The following is a 19,339-nucleotide window of genomic DNA, read 5'->3' as shown; positions in this document are numbered from 1 at the left end:
ATTAATTAATTAATTATTTGGATAACATGTTTAAAATAGCAACTTTAGGCATATAGTAAATACTGTATGTAACTATGGAACCTAATCCTTAAGCCTCAGAAGGTTCTGAGATGATGTAAATTTTAGAAAAACTGAGTAATCATTACAGGTTCCTTTGTTTCGGACTATCTCAAGGCTGTTAACATGCTGATATTCACTTCGAAAATACAAGATGGAGACAGAGCACACACATTTCCTAAGCTTACTTAGTCATGTAGTCCTTTTTCTCTAGAGCATCTAGCAAAGCTAAAATGGTAACAGTCTAGAACCATATTGGTCCTATAAGGTAGCTCCTAGCCTCATGTGGCTACAGACATTTAAATTTAAACTAATTACAGTTAAATAAAATCTAAAATACTGTTAGTCAGTCTCAGTAGCTATATGTTCACTAGCCACATGTGGCTAGTGGCTATCATACTGGGCACACAAATACAGAACATTCTCACATTTTTAAAAAAGTTCTGTGGGATGGTGCTGAGAGTTTAATAACAAAAACAAAGTAAACAGAGTAAACATGATCAATTTCACAGCTGAAAAGGACCTAGTAGAATGCTTTCATTTAATGAATGGGGGCTGTGAGGCATAGTGTACCTAAGTAGACTGCCAAACAAAGGTCATATATGGTGCACTGGCTAGTCCAAATCAGAACAAAAGACTCAGAATTACTTGTTATTAAAACATACAGAAATTAGTGTGCATTTCTCCTCAATCTGGTCAACTATAATTTTGGTTTTCTACAAGAAACCAAAATTTTGCTTACTAATGTTATCTTTGGAATCAGTTTAATAGGTATAAAAATTACAGGACCTCCCATTTCCAGACAAATAATGTAGTATAGGTTCAGTTCTTTTTTTTAAGTCTTACTGGCTATCAAAAAGCATGTTTTACATATGTCGAAATAAACAAAAGTATAACAGCATCACATATATAAAAGATACCACACAGACCACAATTTTGAGAAATAACAAATTCTAGTTTAACAGAAAGCAAACACAATACATTGACACAGCAGTGATATGAGACATAATAGTAGTAGTGCCTTCTTTAAACACTAGTCTTCGGAATACCAATGTAGCTGCCTAACCGCTCTTACTTTACCACAAGAGTAAAATTTGTTTAAATGTTCCAATCTATCATAGTAAAATCTTCCATATTCTGGCAGTTGCATAGACTCAGCCCACCTGACAATTTATTTGTTTGTTTGTTTGTTTGTTTATTTATGGTAATAGCTTTATTGAGATGTAATTCATGTACCATATAGTTCATCCATTTAAAGTCCACAATCCAATCATTTAAAATATATTCATAGTTGTACAATCATCACCATAATCAGTTTTAGAATATTTTCAAAAAGAAATCCTATATCCTTATGCTATCAAAACCAATCCTCCCATCATTCTCCTCCACCCTAAACAACCATTAATCTACTTTCTATTTCTATAATTTTGCCTATACTGGACATTTCATATAAATGGAATCATATAAGGTGCATATGGTTTTGTTGATTGGGTTCTTTTACTTAGAATAATATTACCAAGCTTCCTACGTGTTGTCATACATGCTGTAGAATATACAAGTACTTCGTTCCTTCTTTATGGCTGAATAACATTCCATTATGTGGATATATCACATATTGTTTATCCATTTATATCCATTGATGAACACTTTGGGTTGGTTTCACCTTATCACTACTGTGAATAATGCTGCTATGAACATTGACACACAAGGCTTTTTATGGACAAAATATATTTTCATTTCCGATGACTACATACCTAGGAATAGACTTTCTGGGTCAAATGTTAACCCTATGTTTAACTTTCTGAGGAACTGCCATACTATTTTTCACTGGCTGCCTAGTTTTTTCTAAAAGACAATACAGAGAAATGTGCCTGTCTAATTACTATATAAAAAAGAAGCAAATTGGAAATAATAAAGTTTCCATATATTAACTTTGCCACCTGAGTAATAAAAATAGGCATAAATAAAAAATAAGGTGAAAGAAATCAAGTTGAAGTTAAGAAAAATACTAAAAAATTGGGTATAAAAAATAAAAGATGAAAAGTATAAAAGAGAAACTAAAAGGCACAGAGAATGATTCAGGTGGCCCAAGATTCCCTTAAAAAGAATGATAAAAAGGGAGAATGGAGATAATGAAGGGTAAGAAGGAAATACCAAAAAAAACATTTTCAAAAAAGAAAAAAATAGTCTTCAGATCTGTCCAAATACCAAGCAATTCTACTTTGCCGTGGGGACTAAGATCCATACTTGGAAGTACTTGTTACATTTCTTAACTCTCAGATAAAGAGAAAAATCCTAAAAGTTTTAGAGTAAAAATATCACATTATCTAAAAAGGAGTAAGAATCAGAATAATACCTAACTGCTAAAGAATATAGAATGCTAGCCCTGACTGGTGTGGCTCACTGGGTGGGGTCATCCCACAAACCTAAAGGTCCCGGTTTGAATCCTGATCAGGGCACATGCCTGGATTGGGGGCCAGGTTCCCAGTTGGGGGCATGTGAGAAACAACTCATCAATGTTTCTCTCCCTCTCTTTCTCCTTCCCTTCCCCTCCTTCTAAAAAAATAACTAAAGTCTTTTTAAAAAAGAATATAGAATGCTACAAGTCAATGGAATATTTTATCCTATGCTAGGAGATTTTCAAAATAGAATTCACTATCCACTCATATTATTAACTCACTGGTAAGGTAAAATATTTTCCCTTCCTTTACCTTATATGAAAATTTAAAAATTACTACAGAGGAGGTATACCAATCAAAAACAAACACAAGAAAGAAGATAGAATGGGATTTTTTAAAACAGAAAAATTAAGAACTGTGTATGGCTTTGGAAAAGTAAAGAAATCTAGAAAAAAATTAAAGAGGATCCACTATACCTTACTACATGCAATATTCTTCCTTAAGTAGCAAAAATTTTAATAACGAATAATTGTATTTTCTATAAATCAATCCAATCACACCACTGGGTTCTACACAGAATAATATTTACTTAGTTATCTGGTAATTATGTTTTGTTTAGTTTTTTATTTTAGAATCTATGCAAATATAAAATATATAACATTTAATTATAGTTGTGAAACAGAACACAAAAACATTATATATAAAACCATACAGATTTCAAGTGCACAACTCAACAACAAAACCTTATATATTAAATTAAGCATTAAAATATATCTTAGCCAAAGTATTGAGATTTTTGGTGATATTTTCATACTTTGGGGATTTTTCTTTTTTTAACTCTCTAAATATTTAACATTAGCTTAAGACAATATAACTTCAAGAAAGAAATCCAAGTAAATATTCAAAATATCAAAATAAAATATTATATATAACATTGACATTTTGAAGTTGGGAGAGTAGAGAGATGAAAAGCATTCTAATTCTCTTTTAACTGAAAAGAGTCCATAAGTAACTCAGATGTTAATAATTAATTTTTAAAAGAGATTTTAAGTATATTGTTGAAATCAATCAATAGAAAAAATATATAAAATAATGTAAATAAAACAGTAAGAAAGGAAAAACAAAAAATAGTAACACTATAATCTTCATCTTCAAGATGAGTGTGAGTAGACATTTAAATTTGTTAATTCAAGGATGAGCCATAATTATTACTTAGATTTATGATGGTAAAGTAAAAACATTAACTTAATGTTTGCAGCTCTATAGAGTGGAAGGAAGTTTTATTGTTTTTAAAATTTTTATTTTGTTTTAATAAATTCCTTAAGGGCATCTACAATAAATGTCAATTTATAAAATACAGTCATGTGCTACTTAAAGATGGGATACTTTCTGAGAAATGTGCTGTTAGGAGACTGCCCATTGGAGCAATAGTCAGATTAAGGAACTTTCTGATACTTATATAAAAAAAAAGAGGGTGTTTAACATGGAGAGGGTGCAGAACTGAAGAATAAATATTTTGACCTTGGAAATTTGTTTTTGGTTCCTCTGACCCTGTCTGGCACAAAGGGCTCTCTATGGCATTGAACTGATAGAAGAAATGCAACTTATCTATGCTTTACATCATTACAACCTGAAAATTCTTCTGAAGTACAAAGACAGACTGGCTTCATACTACCACAGAAAACTTACTAAAGTGGCACTTCATACTTACTAAGGTAGCTCTATGGATCTGTGTTCTTGCACCAACCTGTGGTCCTCAAAAAGAATTTACATCAATATTCTGAAGACTAACAAGTTAGATCTGTGAGGACTGTAGCGCCCTCTGAATAGGTACCACTGAGGGGACCAGCTCTTGTTTGCTGAGCAGGTCAGCAGTTCACTAACTGCTGCCATCATTGCTGATGTAATCTGCACCCAAAATTGAGGTGTTAGTGGGAGGGAATCAATTGCTAAGCCCCACAGATATTTCTTTCAGAAGCAAAAAAAAAAAAGTCCTCCCAAACTGCATATGCTTCCATTTTTTAGAGGAAATTCAGTTCCATTATAACAATCTTATGGAACCACTGTGATATATATTCAGTCTATCATTGACTAAAACACCATTGTGCAACACATGACTGTATTTGTAAAGTAAGCACCTATATAACCACCACCAATAGATTAGATAGATGACAGATAGATAATGATAGACAGGCAGACAGACAGACAGACAGACAGATAGATAATGATATATATGAGCTTAACGATTTCTGGGCTCTTTCCTCCGACCCTATATCTGTATCTAATATGCCTACCACTGCATGAACTCCATTTTGTCTTATTACTATCACTTTGTTAAGTCTTAATGAAAAGACAAGTGTTTTCACCTTGATCTTCATGAGTACTTTGGATATTGGTCCTTTTGTACCTCCACATTGACAACCTAGTCAATTTCTTAAAAAAAAAGAAAACTTGCCAGAATTTTGGACTAGGATTACATTGATTATACACACACAGAAAAAAGTGGTATCTTTCCAATATCAAATTGTCCAATCCATGATCATGTATATTTATTGAGGTCTTTAATATGCCTTAAATATGTTTCATAATCTCGTCATAAATCCTGCATAATCTTTATTTTAGAGTCATTACCTCACACTTCCTATATTTTAATACTATTGGAAGTAATGTCTGTTTAAACCTAATTTTTATTTGTTTCTGGTATTTATAAGTAAAATTATTTACATCAATTTTTTTCTAGCCAAGTTTTTAACATCTCTAATTAATTCTAATGTTTTATCTGTTTTTGGCACACAAAAATAATTATCATTTGTGAATAATGACAATTTTCTCTCCCCCTTTTTTGCCTTAATGCAAAAGAGACTAAGACTTGCAATATTAACAAGCATAGAGAAAAACAAAGTAGTGACCTGATAAATCCTGGTAAATCCCCATGAATGACAAGGTAGGTCCATTTATCAAAACTGAATGTTTTTGACAAAAGTATTTAATTTTTCAGTCTGACTAATTTTTACTGCATGTTTATATTGATTCTACCAAAGAGTTAATTTTTTAATGTCATAGACATATCTTCTATTAATAGATATTTTCCATATATTCCAATTTAGAAATCTTAAGCTATCAAAATATCTACATAATATAATTCAACAAAGTAACAATATACATTTGTAAATTGTAAATAAAATTATACAATATATATATCTACTAAAAAAAAGTATGTTAATAGTAGTTAGCTCCAAGATGTTAATAGTATTAGTTCCAAGGTAGAAGCAATTATGGATCCTGTATACATTTATTTTGATTATCTGTGTAATAAGTATAAAAATTATTTTTGTAATAAAATCACTTTAAGTCTATTTCATTTTATAATGAAAGAACATAGTAATTTTCCATACAGTTATTTCAAAAGAACTACATATAGAACAAAGCTGAAAAAAAGCACAGAGCAGACAAGTAAATGGTTCTGAATGACAGGCAAGGAAAGTTTAACATTTGAACTGAAATTTGACAGATAAGGGACAAAAAAATACTCAGCGCTGAAGATAAAACAAAAAATGACATATTCAGAAAAACGATTTAAACACAGACTAAAATATAGGTCAAAATCAAAGTAGTAAAAACTGACCGAGAACAGGTGGGTTATTCTCTCTGCCAGGCTAATAAATTTAGACATTATTCAGTAGACAATTAAGAATCATTAAAAATCTGTTTACTACTAATGTGAAAGGTGGTTTAAAAATTATGATAGCACTGTTTGGAGGACAAGGTGGAATTAAAAAAAGTAACATAACAAATATAAGATTGTATACCCATTATACCTAATTTTTAAACATTTAAAATGATATAATAAAGGTAGGTCGCCTGACTTTAGTTCATACCAAAGATCAGATGCTGAGCTAAACAGGGCTAGAAAGAAGTGATCAAGCTAAGGAATCATTTCCTATGCTAGAGAAACAGCATGTGGTAAATAACTGCAAATGAAATATGTCACAGAGGGATGACAGTTCGGAGATTTCTAGTTTGGATGACTAGTTGGATGGTGGTAAGAAAAGAAATAGAGGAGAGAAGAAAGACCATATGGAGCAAAGTGAAACCCTAAGTAGCTGACTGATGAACCAAGCAACATTTCTGTTTAGGGAACTGGCTGAAAATAAGGCAAGAAGCGTTCCCTTTTATCTTTAGCATGAATTGAGTACATAAGTCATATCTTGGTTTTCTTTTTATATTTTCTAGCTGTTATGTTTGTGTATGAATGGTCTACTTTGCCAAAACTATCATGGACCTGCTGGAAAATACTTTAACAAAACACAAAGTTCAGGCTAAAACATTAATAACCTCAAAACCATGAGTATAACTTTATAAGGAGATAATGAATTATGTAAAAACCTTAAATATTTTTTAGCTGTTTAGGGATGAAAGTTTATGGTATATTTATATTTTAGGGAAAGCTAAGTACTTCTACTATGTGCTTTTTTTTTTTGTAGAGGAAATGACATGGCAATTTTGTACTTTATAGATTTATTCTTACTTTCTCCTTTTGGTTGAGTTCCTTTCTCTGAATGGAGTGGATATATGAAACACCCCAATCAAAAGGCTGACAATTAAAATGAAAGTAGCTGATCCATTTTCCTATTACCAATCTATCTGGAAAGGCCAAATTTAAAAAGTACATAGCTTTATGATGTTAAAAAACATTCCAGAGGGAAAGTAACTTAGAGTACTAGAGAAAAATTGAATTCAGTGTTTTATCAAACTTCCAGTTGAGTTTACAGTTGACAGAAGAAAAAATACAAATAACTAATTTGGTTATATAAATATATTTAAAACAAAATCAAACAAAAATGTTAAATATAAATAAATAGTTAACAAGTGTGAAAAATATTTTTACTTAAAATATTTAAATATTATTTTATACATTAATTTAACTTTAGATTATTTTATTAACTTAACATTTTTGGGTTTTACTTATATTTTATTATGTTATTACATTTGTCCTAATTTTTCCCCTCTTGCTTCCTTCTACTCGGCACCCCCTCAGGCAATCCCCACACCCTTGTTCATGTCCATGGGTCATGCATATTAGTTCTTTGGCTACTCCATTTCCTGTACTGTACTTTACATCCCCATAGCTATTCCATAAATAGCTATTTGTACTTCTAATCACCTCACCCTTCACTCATTCTTCCACCCTCCCCATCTCTTTATTTTTAACCTTTTGCATTTTAATTATGATATATCTTGAGGTGGGCCTCTTTGCATCCATTTTGTTTGGGACTCTCTGTACTTCCTGCATTTGCATGTCTATTTCCCAATTACCAGATTAGGGAAGTTTTCTTTCATTATTTTTTCAAATAGATTACCAGCTTCTTGCTCTTTCTCTTCTCCTGGCACCCTTATGAAGCAAATGTTGGATTGCATAAAGTTGCCCCACAGGCTGCTTACACTATCCTCATTTTTTTTTGGATTCTCTTTTCTTCTTGTTGTTCTGATTGGTTGTTTTTTGCTTCCTTGTGTTCCAGATCATTGACATGATTTTTGGCTTCATCCACTCTCCTGTTGTTTCCCTGTAAATTTTTCTTTATTTGAATTATTCTATCCTTTGTTTCTGACTGGATCATTTTTATGCTCCTGAGGTCCTCACTAAGTTCCTTGAGCATCCTTATAACCAGTTTTTGAACTCTGCATCTGATAGATTGTTTATCTTCATTTCATTTAGCTCTTCTTCTGGAGTTTTGATCAGTCCTTTCATTTGGGCTATGTTTCTTTGTCTCCTCTTTTTTGGCAGCCTCCCTGTGTTTGTTTCTATGTATTAGATAGAGCTGCTTTGACTCTGGTCTTAGTAGTGTGGCCCAATATAGTAGGTGTCCTATAGGGCTCCAGTGGCACATCCTCCCTTATCATCCAAGCTGTGTACTCGAGGTACACCTTCTTGTGGTCTGCGTACACGCTCCTCTTATAGTTCAGGTTATGTTGGTGTTCAAAGATCAATGGGAGGGATTTACCTGGGTCAGTCAGCAGCAAAAACATAGCCAGGCTGGCTGAATGGGAAACTGAGACTCAGGGCTGACTGTGGACTACAGCTGTTGCTGCAGTGGGTGAAACTCCCAGTCTCACACAAGAGTTCACTGGAAAGTGGGGCTGGAGCCGAACAGGACAGCTGCGCTGTTCCTTCTCTGGCCCTTCCTACACAGGCAGCACCACAGTGCAGCAAGGAGGACTGCCCTGCCCTGGTGAATACCTAAGGCCTCACCCCCTTACAACTTAGCAGGTGCACTGAGACAAAGAAATAGGGCCCAAATTAAAGAATAGAGAAAAACTTCAGAAAGAAAGACAAGTGATGAGGAGATAGCCAACCTACCTGATGGAGAGTTTAAAGCTCTGGTAATCAAAATGCTCACAGAACTGACTGAGCTTGGTTGAAAACGAAAGAACAAATGAAAGATACCCAAAATGAAATAAAGCAAAATATTCAGGGAACCAACAGTGACAGGAAGGAAACCAGGAGTCAAAGCAACAATTTGGAACAAAAGGAAGAAAAAATATCCAATCACAGCAGAATGAAGAAACAAGAATCCAAAAAAAATGAAGAGAGGTTGTCTCTGGGACAACCTGAAAAATTCTAATATCTGAATTATAGGGGTGACAAAAGGAGAAGAACAACAGCAAGAAATTGAAAACCTATTTTAACAAATAGTAAAGAAAAACTTCCCCAATCTAGCAAAGGAAACAGACTTCCAGGAAGTCCAGAAAGCCCAGAGAGTCCCAAAGAAGTTGGACCTAAATAAGAACACACCAAGGCACACCGTCATTAAGTTACCCAAGATTAAAAATAAAGAGAGAAACTTAAAAGCAGCAAGAAGGAAGAAGACAGTTACCTACAAAGAAATTCCCATAAGGCTGTCAGTTGATTTCTCAAAAGAAACCTTGTAGGCAAGAAGGGGCTGGAAAGAAGTATTCCAAGTCATGAAAGGCAAGGACCTACATCCAAGATTAATCTATCCGGCAAAGCTTTCACTTAGAATGATAAAGTGCTTCCCAGATAAGGTCAAGTTAAAGGAGTTGATCATCATCAAGCCATTATTATATGAAATGTTAAAGGGACTTATCTAAGAAAAAGATGATCAAAAATATGAAGAGTAAAATGACAACAAACTCACAACTATCAATAAATGAAATTAAGAGAAACAAAAACTAAGCAAACAACTAGAACAGGAACAGAATCAGAGAAATGGAGATCACGAGGAGAGATTTCAGTGGGTGGGAGGAGGGAGGAATATGGGGGAAAAGATACAGAGACAAAGAAGGATAATTGGTGGGCATAAAATAGATGGGAGAAGTCAAAAAACAGTATAGGAAACAGAGGACTCAAAAAGCTTATATGTACAACCATGGACATGAACTAAAGAGGGGGCAATTTTGGAGGGTTGGGAGGTGCAGGGCAGAGGGGGGATAAAAAAGGAGAAATTGGGACAACTGTAATGGTATAATCAATAAAATATACTTAAAAAGAATCATAAAAATGTTTATGCCCTATTGTCATAAAATTCCATTTCTAGGACTCTATCTTAGGGAAGCAATCCAAGTCATAAATAATGCTACATGTAAGAGCTGCTCACCCTACCATATAATAAAGTAAAAACAACATTAATATCTGAAAATATAGGAATGACTAAGTAAACTATGGTAATTATCCTGGAAGAAATATAATAAAGCTCATACAATAATTATTTATATTCTACATTATTCCAGGAAGAAATTGATGGCTTATAAAGATATCTATAATACATAGTGAGTAAATACATTAAATACCTGAAAATGACATTAAAACAAAAGTAGCAAATTAAGAAGTTGAAAGAACACAAAATATAAAACATGAATACTTTTAGTTTATGAAAACCAAAATATAACATGGAATACCCTTATATTTACTATTCAAAGGCAGTATCAGAATATAAAATGTATTCAACATGTTTAGTAGTTTTCTTTAGCAATTTTTTTAAATGACCAGAAGAAAATACATTAACATGCCAGCAGTATTTTTTATATAAGCCTTTCCTTTTTTAATATTTTCTACAATTTAATCATGTGCTTATTTAAATTTACGATGAAAGTATTTTTGTTAATAACTTTTAAATAAAAATTAATGTCACTAGAGTTTCATTCACAATTTCTTAAAGATGAACTTTATGGAGAAATGCAAAAACAATAAACTATTTACTTCTAAATAAGGTTTTGGTTTTTTTTTTAAGATTTTATTTATTTATCTTTAGAGGGGAAGGGGAAGGGAAGGAGAGAGGGAGAGAAACATCAATGTATGGTTGCCTTTCATGCATCCCCTGCTGGGAACTGGCCTCAATTGTCTGGTTTGCAGGCCCGTGCTCAATCCACTGAGCTACACCAGCCAGGGCCTAAATAAGTTTTAACACTTAATCTGATAAATATATAAGAAAATTTAAATTCTAAGTAACGCTTCCCACTCTTATACCAGATATTACTAAATAAACTATTTAGAATTGCTGATAATTAATATGATGCATATATATACAAATATATATGTGTATGCATGTATGTGTGTGTGTGTGTGTGTGTGTGTGTGTATGCTTTACTTTTTTAAAGAACATTAAAATCCTGGGGAGTGGAGAAGGTTTCAAATACTAATGTGCTGGGCAAAGCTATAACTAAATACTAGGCTTTGGTTCTGGTTTAGTATTAAATCTCTGGAGATACCATCCCACCTCAGAGTGGTATTATGCACAAGAAAAGGCATCAAATGTGGAAATTTAAAGTCTACTAAGAGATAACATCCCTTCTGGTAAAAATAACAATGATAGTGATGATCATAAGCAAGTTACTACTAGCAGCAGCAAATAACTTTTAATTGAGGAACAGCTAGCTGGTCAGTGACTAAATGACCAAAGTAAACATAGGCAAGCTAACATAATCCATCCCTTAGAATAAAAAGCTCTTTTGGCATTGAAATCAAGGTACAAGTATTAATGGAAATAAACACAGGGTAGTATATTACAAAAACACCACCTTTTCAAAAGCAATAATTATTATAGTAACTACAACATGGGCAGATAGTTCACAGGGAGAAAATTTGAATGGAAGACACTTAGGATGTTATACTGAAGAGAGAGTAGCTAGAATCTGCTGCTTGTCATTAAAGTGTACTGATCATTTCATAAGATTTCCAGCAAGTCCCACTTTATATAGTTTAGAATGTAAAACAAATGGTAAATTTTTCAATGAGCTTTAAGAGTTAGATTAATAACAGAAACAGTCTAACATAATATATCCAATGTAACAACACAATAAGCCTGTTCTGCTTTGAAAACTTAACACTCAAGAATAAAGAACACCCAGCACACAAAAGTAAAGAAAATCAGGAGTGTGAAGGGTAAGGAAAACAGTATTTTTTGGAAGATGATAGTATAACAATGTATATTCACTATATCTTAGAAAAATAATCACAGTACTCTTAATTCCACTGAGATTCACACATCAAGGTCTGAATGAAAAAGTTAATCTGAGGGTCAAGTATCATCTAGTTCAATCTGTGAGATTTAAGGAAGGTTTTTAAATCTAGAGCATTTTGAATTCCTATCTTCATTTGGTTTTTACATTAAGGAATTACTTCCAAAATACCTCCTTTTTTAATTTTACATAAATCAGCAAGACAAATGACAAAGTTACATAAATAAGAAATTTAATTAAAAATTTAAGAAATACAAAACTTTTATTTCCTGACATTTCTGAAAAAACTGTGCCTGACCAGTGATGATATTTTTCATATTACATAAATTCCTGACAAGTCTGACATCACTCTTGAGTATGTCAGAGTGAGCCTAGTAATTGAGGATACTAAAGCACTGTTCATAGTTTCTGACTTAAACATGCTTGATCTATTATTTTATTTATTGTTATAGAAATACTTCTTAATACTTACTATAAATATTAACTTCAAGAATGTTATACTATACTATCCAGAATATGTAAAGAAATCTCAAAACTCAGTAATGCTAAAACAAACAATCTAGTAAAAACCTGGGCAAAAGATTAATAGAAACCTTACCAAAGAAAAGGTACAGATGGCAAATAAACATAGATCTAACATCATTACTCATTACAGAACCCAAATTAAAACCTTAAAAGATACATCCATTAAAATGACTTTAAAAATTGACAATACTAAGTGCTGACAAGAATGCAAAACAACTAAAATGCTCATACATTGCTGATGGAAATGAAAAATGGCTCAGTCTCCTTTGAAAATAATTTGGCAATTTCTTAAAAATTAGACATGTAGTTACTAGACAATTCAGATACATGACTGTTTATAACAGCCTTATATAAAATCATCAAACACTTCAAACAACCCAAATGTCCCTCAACTAGTGAAGAGATAAAGAAACTGTGGTATATACATATAAAGAATACTATTACCCAATAAAAAGAAACAACCAACAATTCAAGAACATGGATGAATCTCAGAAATATTAGGCTACGTGAAAGAAGCCAGACATAAAAGGGCTACATACAATATGATCACGTTTATCTGACATTTTGAGTAAGCCAAAGCTAGGGGGACAGAAATCAGAATACTGGTTGCCAGCAGCTGAAGGCAGAAAAGAAATTGACTATAAAGAAGTACGAATTTGGGGGACAGTAGAAATGTACTATTTTGGTGATGGTTACACAAACTATATAATTTGCCTAAACTCATAAAATTTTTCACATAAAAATGAATTTCAGCCTATGTTAATTACACCTCAATAAACCTGACTTTAATATTAAATACACACATGCACAATCTAGGTAACCAATTTAAAAAATTCCAAAAGATCACCTCCCTCTGTGCATCTAGGTATATGCATAAGTATATATGTACCTATGTGCCTCCACAGAAAGACATAAATAAACATGGACACACAGAGACATACGCAAAGCACATTAGAAACTCAAAGCAACCTTATAAGTAAGATTAATACAATTATCCCAATTTTCTACATAAAGGCACAAATTTAGAGTTTTAGTGACTCGTTTTTAAACTTGTCATTTAGAAATAGTTGCAAAGCATGAAAAGGCTGCAAGAATAATAGAACACCTATACACCTGCCAAAATTCACCAATTTTTGCATGTTTTTCCTTTTTCTCTATAGATACAAAAATGTTTAGTTATTCCAAATCATTTTGGAGTAGACTGCATATATGCATATAATACACTTTTATTATTTATAATACCTCAATGAAAATTTCCTCAGAAGATAAAGTTTATATCTATGAAATCATCTGATTATATGGGTTGCTGTGTCTATGTCCAATTAACCAAACACAACCCAAAGCTATTGTCTGACCTCATTTCTTGTCAACTCCCTTCCCATTATGTATCTCTCTCCCAGTGAGATCCCTTGCTCTTAGATCCAGAACAGAGCTCAGTATCCCCACTGGACAAGCTCCTTACAGGGTGAAAAAGAGGACTCTACATGAAATGGACTGAGGATGGTACACTGGGAAGAGGGCTTGACTCATCCTGCTCTATGTGCCAAACATAGGTCTTGGATCTGTGATGGCCTTTTTCTCTTCAGGAGTGATTGTGTCTGTCCTTGAACTACACGCTCCACAATTGCTATATTTTGCTGTGTATAACGCACTCCTGTGTACAGTGCACATCCAAGTTTTTGGCCCAGACTATCAGGGAAAAAATCTTTTATTTTAATTGTTTAATTCAATTTTTATTTATTTATATTTAGAAACAAACCAATTATCATATTCCAGGATATTATTTTTCATACGGGTATTGTAATTACTTTCTAGAGTTACACTTCTAACATATAAGCATAAATAAATTATTAAAAACATTTAAAGGGGTGTGGAATTAGTACTACCCCTGTATGATGCACATCCTTATTTTTCCCTCAAAAATTTGGGCAAAAAAGTACACATACACAGCAAAATACAGTAACTTTGTTTTCACAGTCTCTTACAGTCTCTCACCCACCTCTGCTGTCCTAACGTATAGACATATAGAAGCAGTAAGAGCTACACTGGAATGTGCTGCTTCTTCTTCTACCTATAAGAAATTAAAAGTCTTAATATATTCTTTCTCCTAGCAATTTTAAAGGTGCAGGTTATATGTGATTATATGTGTGTCTCTTGTTCTAACAACGATGAGGACCTGGTTGCTATGGCTCAGTTGGCTGAAGCACTCTCCCGTAACCAAAGGGTTGCAGGTTCGACCCCCAACCCATGTGCATAGCATCCCCAGTCTGGGAGCATACAGGAAGCAGCCAGTCCATGCCTCTCTCTTGCATGGACGTTTCTCTCTCTCCCTTCCTGTCTTTCTATGAGCAATGAAAAAGAAAAAAAAAAAAAAGTCCTTAGGTGAGGATTTTTAAAAAAAAGAAGCATGAGGAAATTCATGTTGATTTTCCTACAAGCACAGTTTGTGATATTTGATGGATTTCTCACAATTATTAAGTGGCAAACTTGGTATATATTAAAGAAGATCTAGCCAATAATTAAGCCATTAAAACCATATAAAATAAATATGGCCTGGAACTACATGAATTGCTTTTTAATAAAAGACAGTTGTTAATTATTTTTAAGATGCACCCAGAAGATGCATTCTATAAAGGCAGAAAGGCAAGAAAAAGAACAAAGAAAAAGGGAGAGAAGAACCTGAAGACCAGAAATAGCTCTTTAAATTTTAATAGCAATTTTTTCTAGTTGTCTGATATGAAGTAAATACTACATGAAATGAGACTGTATAACTTTGCACCAATAATTCTTATATTTAAAAAGTCCTTATAAATAAGATATAAGAAGCATTATGAATGGAAAAAATGTACACAAAACCACCCTCCACATTTTCTAGTTCTATCTTAGGGCAAGGGCTTCCCATCTTTATTTACAGTAACTAAAGTCTTTTTTCTTCCAGTCTTGGGGTTGGGGGATGAGAGTTCAGAATATATCAGTAGACAAATAATATCTCACATTGTGCTAACATCACCACAGCACAGACACAAACATCAAGAATTTTTAATGTTTCATAAAGGAAGACTATATGAAAGATAAGACACAAGTAAAATCTTTATAGTAAAACAAAGAAAATTAACTTCCTTAAGAATGCATTCATAACTGCCAAGCAGTGTTTCGCATGAAGTTCTTTCCTGAACTTCTCATCTAAGCAAATAATAAAAAAAACAGCGGCTAATTCTAAACAGGTTATACTTATTAGGACCAAATGCTAATAGAATAACACGGGGTGGAGGTGAGTCCATAGGCAATTGTAAGATTCAAAGCTTTGAAATCTTTTACCATAAATGTTTAGTGAAGTAAAAAAAAAAAATTTCACTTAAATGTCAGTTTGATAAAAGCCAAAAGAACATTTCCCACATGTGTTTACACTTAAGCATATTTTAAAAAGATGGAAAAAGTAACAGTCATTCAAACCTAAGGTTAAGCTATTAGTTCATAAAGATTGTAATTTAAAGGTATTTCTCCAACCTCTAACTTTATTTGCTTTGATAAGAAAGCAGTTTTAAGCACGTGTTACCTACGTAAGTCCTTATTCAATTCTAAAATGTTTTGAGGTTTAATTACTCCCATTTATAATACTAAAGATGAACAAAGATTTTTTTCACATGAGATAAAAAATACTGTTGACAAGCTCTTTGTATATAAGCATAGATGATTAAAATAAAATGAATTATTCCTAAATTCAGATGCATGATATGTGCATGAGGCTTCTACCCATTATAAAAACATACAAAATTTTATTTAACCAATTTAGAATATTAAATAGTAAAATTGCTTGACATTACCCTTAAATCCTACAAGGAAAAGCCATATATAAAGAAAAAACCAATACTGTAGGACAGGGGTTCTCAGAATGAGCTGTGTAATCTTCTGGTAAACCTAAAGGGTCTTCCATATGTCTACAGGCATATCCAAAACATAAATTTTACCTTCCTTCTGCGATATTGGTTTTGTTTCAGCAGTTTTTTCTCTATCACAGAATCCATGGTTTGTAATCCATGGCCTTAGTGTCTCTGATCACAGAAAAACTTAGAAACATATGTTAACAGATACGGAGAAAAAGTATTCAAGCAATAATCTGTCACTTTTCCTACACCAATTTTTTTTAAAAAGCACTCATCAGAAAGTCAAACTTTAAAATCTCTTATCACATTATAACATGGACTTTCTCATTCTAAATAGCATATACAAATACAGCCAGCACTCCTACTGATAACAACTAGAAAAATCATATAAGTTATATTCATTAAAGGTACCAAAGAGCTGTGGAAGCAAAAAAGGACCAAACTAATAAATTTCCAGGAAGGTGAGAACTGTTCAGAGGGCAGGCCAGACTAGCAGCTGTTTGTCTGACCTGTCCAAATCTGTAGTCAGTAGCATGAGGTTAGAGAGACAAAATTTGATGTATCGGAGACTGCAAACATTTTGCATATGGTTTGCCCAGTAACACATTTGCAAAATTCTGAAAGTGAATGGTAAACTAAGAAGGGTAATCAAAATTCACCTAAAAAGCAGAAAGTTCTCCCAGCCAGGCAATGCTTACAAAACAAAGGCCAGGAGAAAAGGAACTAAAAACATAATAGGCAAGAAATGAAAGCGGTGGAAGGAGTGGAGATTAAAAACTAAAGATAAGCCCCAATATGCCAAGGTTGTGGGTTTGACCCCTGGTCAGGGCACATACAAAAATCAACCAATGAATGCATGAATAACTGGAACAAATCAATGTGTGTGTGTGTGTGTGTGTGTGTGTGTCTGTTTCTCTCTCAACTGGAACAAATCAATGTGTGTGTGTGTGTGTGTGTGTGTGTGTGTCTGTTTCTCTCTCCCTCCTTCTCTCTCTAAAAATCAATTTAAAAATATACTAAAGCTACACACACACACTTTTCCCTTGGGCACTGAGAGAGTACATGTATCTATACTGATTACATCTAGAATTTGAAAATTCAGATTTTGGTCTTAGCAGAACACTGGGATAGGGGTGGAAGCCAAGGTTAAAAAGAAACAAAAGGTAGAGATTTCAGCCATTACATATTACTAAAGGGATAAACTGGAAGCTGAGGGCTTAAGCTGACAAAAGGTCACTCTCCCACTTGAGATATTTGCCACATTTTGCAGATGGATAGGGCAGAAGGATAAAGAATTAAAGCTGTAAATGCCTGAGAGAAGTTCTGGAGCCCTTGTTCTTAGCAGACAGTTTCAGAGCTGATAAGACAAAGACGCAATGATCTCAATTAAAAGTCCTGGAGGGCTGAGCTCTAGGAACAGAGACAAAGTGGACTGAATCTATCAAAACTGAAAATCAACTCAGACCTATGTTAATCCTTGATTATTGTCCTCATAAAGAAAAAAGTGAACACTCGTAGAAGATAAAATCTGAGGGATCTACCGTTCTTAAATAAACAGTGTCTGGAGAACAATAAACAACTGATACTTATGCAGAGACAAAATAATTAGACTTAAAAGTAAAAAAAATAAAAATAAACAGTTTCAGAAATGATTCAGACACTGGAACTAAATAAAGGGACTTCAAAAGAACTATGATCATTTTCAAGGAAACAAAGGAAAGGATGCAAACACTAGATAAAAGAATGGAGAATTTCAACAGAGTTGAAATTATAACAACAAGAATAAAATAAACATCTGGAACTAAATAATTTGATATATGAGTTTAAGAATTCACTCAGTAAGCTTAAATCTAGACTGTTCTCTCTGTATCTTCCTACAACTCAGCCAGATTCAGGCTCAGTCATGGACGTGTAAGGCAGATGCGGGAAAATAAAGCACCAGTCCTCTGGCCAGGGCACCAAGAAGAACTGCAGGGAACCACAAAGTACTAGGTCTCACGAAACAACTAGAAACAATGAAAGAATCAGCAAAAAAAAATAGAAGATATAGAGAAGACTGGGAGTAAAAATTGAGTAAGTGAAATTTTAAAACTCACTAGATACACTCAATAGGAAAATGAAGAAGACAGATCAATAAAAATGTTTCAGACTGAACAACAAAGACAAAACTGATTTTCAAAAAAGTGAACAAAGACTCAGACAGCTATGAATAATACTAAAGATCTATTATTTATGTTGTTAGAGTACCAGAAGAAAAAAAACAATATAACACATGAAAATTTTTTGAAAAAAATAGTGTCTTAAAAACTCCCAATTTGATTAAAGGCACACTCCTACAGGCTTAAGATGATCAGAAACCCCGAATAGAATAAATCTTTTAAAAAAATCCATGCCCAGACCCATGAGAAAAACCCAAAGAGTAGAACTGGGTAAACTATTAATATGTAAGAGGAAAAGGTAGTGGCAGAAAGGAAGAGAAACAAACACCCAGCTACCAAAAAAAAAGAAAGCAAGGAAGAAAGAAAAAAAGAAAAAGAAGCAGGAGAAAATGTATCCAGCATCACCAAATCCCTTACTAAGAACATGTAAGACAAATTTAATGTAATTAAAATATTAATGTAATTAAAATATAATATCATATTATAATCCATCAGAGTAGACAGCATTTCTTAATGCTGTCAGAACCTGGCGTTAATATCATGTTCATCTAACTGTCTGGTCTGACATAAGGCAAGTAGCTCAAATTCTTTGAAATCAGGTCTCCTCAGATTTTCTTTCCTAAGGTATCATTAGTTTCCCTCAAATATTTTCTAAAACAATTTCACACTGACTTGGATTGTGCGTATGTCCCACATATATACTGGACACTAGGTAGAAAGTTAAGACAAAAGAACTAAAAAAAAAAAAAAAATGAACACAGAACACAGTTATCAGAGAGAAAATCAACCATAAGATATAAATTTTAGGTTAACACTTAGATGGGATGCTACATAGTGA

The 19,339-nt window shown here is 33.0% G+C and overlaps 1 protein-coding gene across 2 annotated transcripts in view; it reads right to left on the bottom strand.

The window, feature by feature from the left end:
* Positions 1-19,339, bottom strand: part of ADK (adenosine kinase) — a 596,970-nt gene that overhangs the window by 376,883 nt on the left and 200,748 nt on the right. The window lies entirely within an intron of this gene.

This window comes from Artibeus jamaicensis, unplaced genomic scaffold (genome assembly GCF_021234435.1).
Source record: "Artibeus jamaicensis isolate MK-2021 breed Jamaican fruit bat unplaced genomic scaffold, CSHL_Jam_final contig_332, whole genome shotgun sequence".
Taxonomy (NCBI): Eukaryota; Metazoa; Chordata; class Mammalia; order Chiroptera; family Phyllostomidae; genus Artibeus; species Artibeus jamaicensis.
Note: the sequence above shows the minus strand (reverse complement) of the source record. Positions and strands in the feature narration are given on the sequence as shown.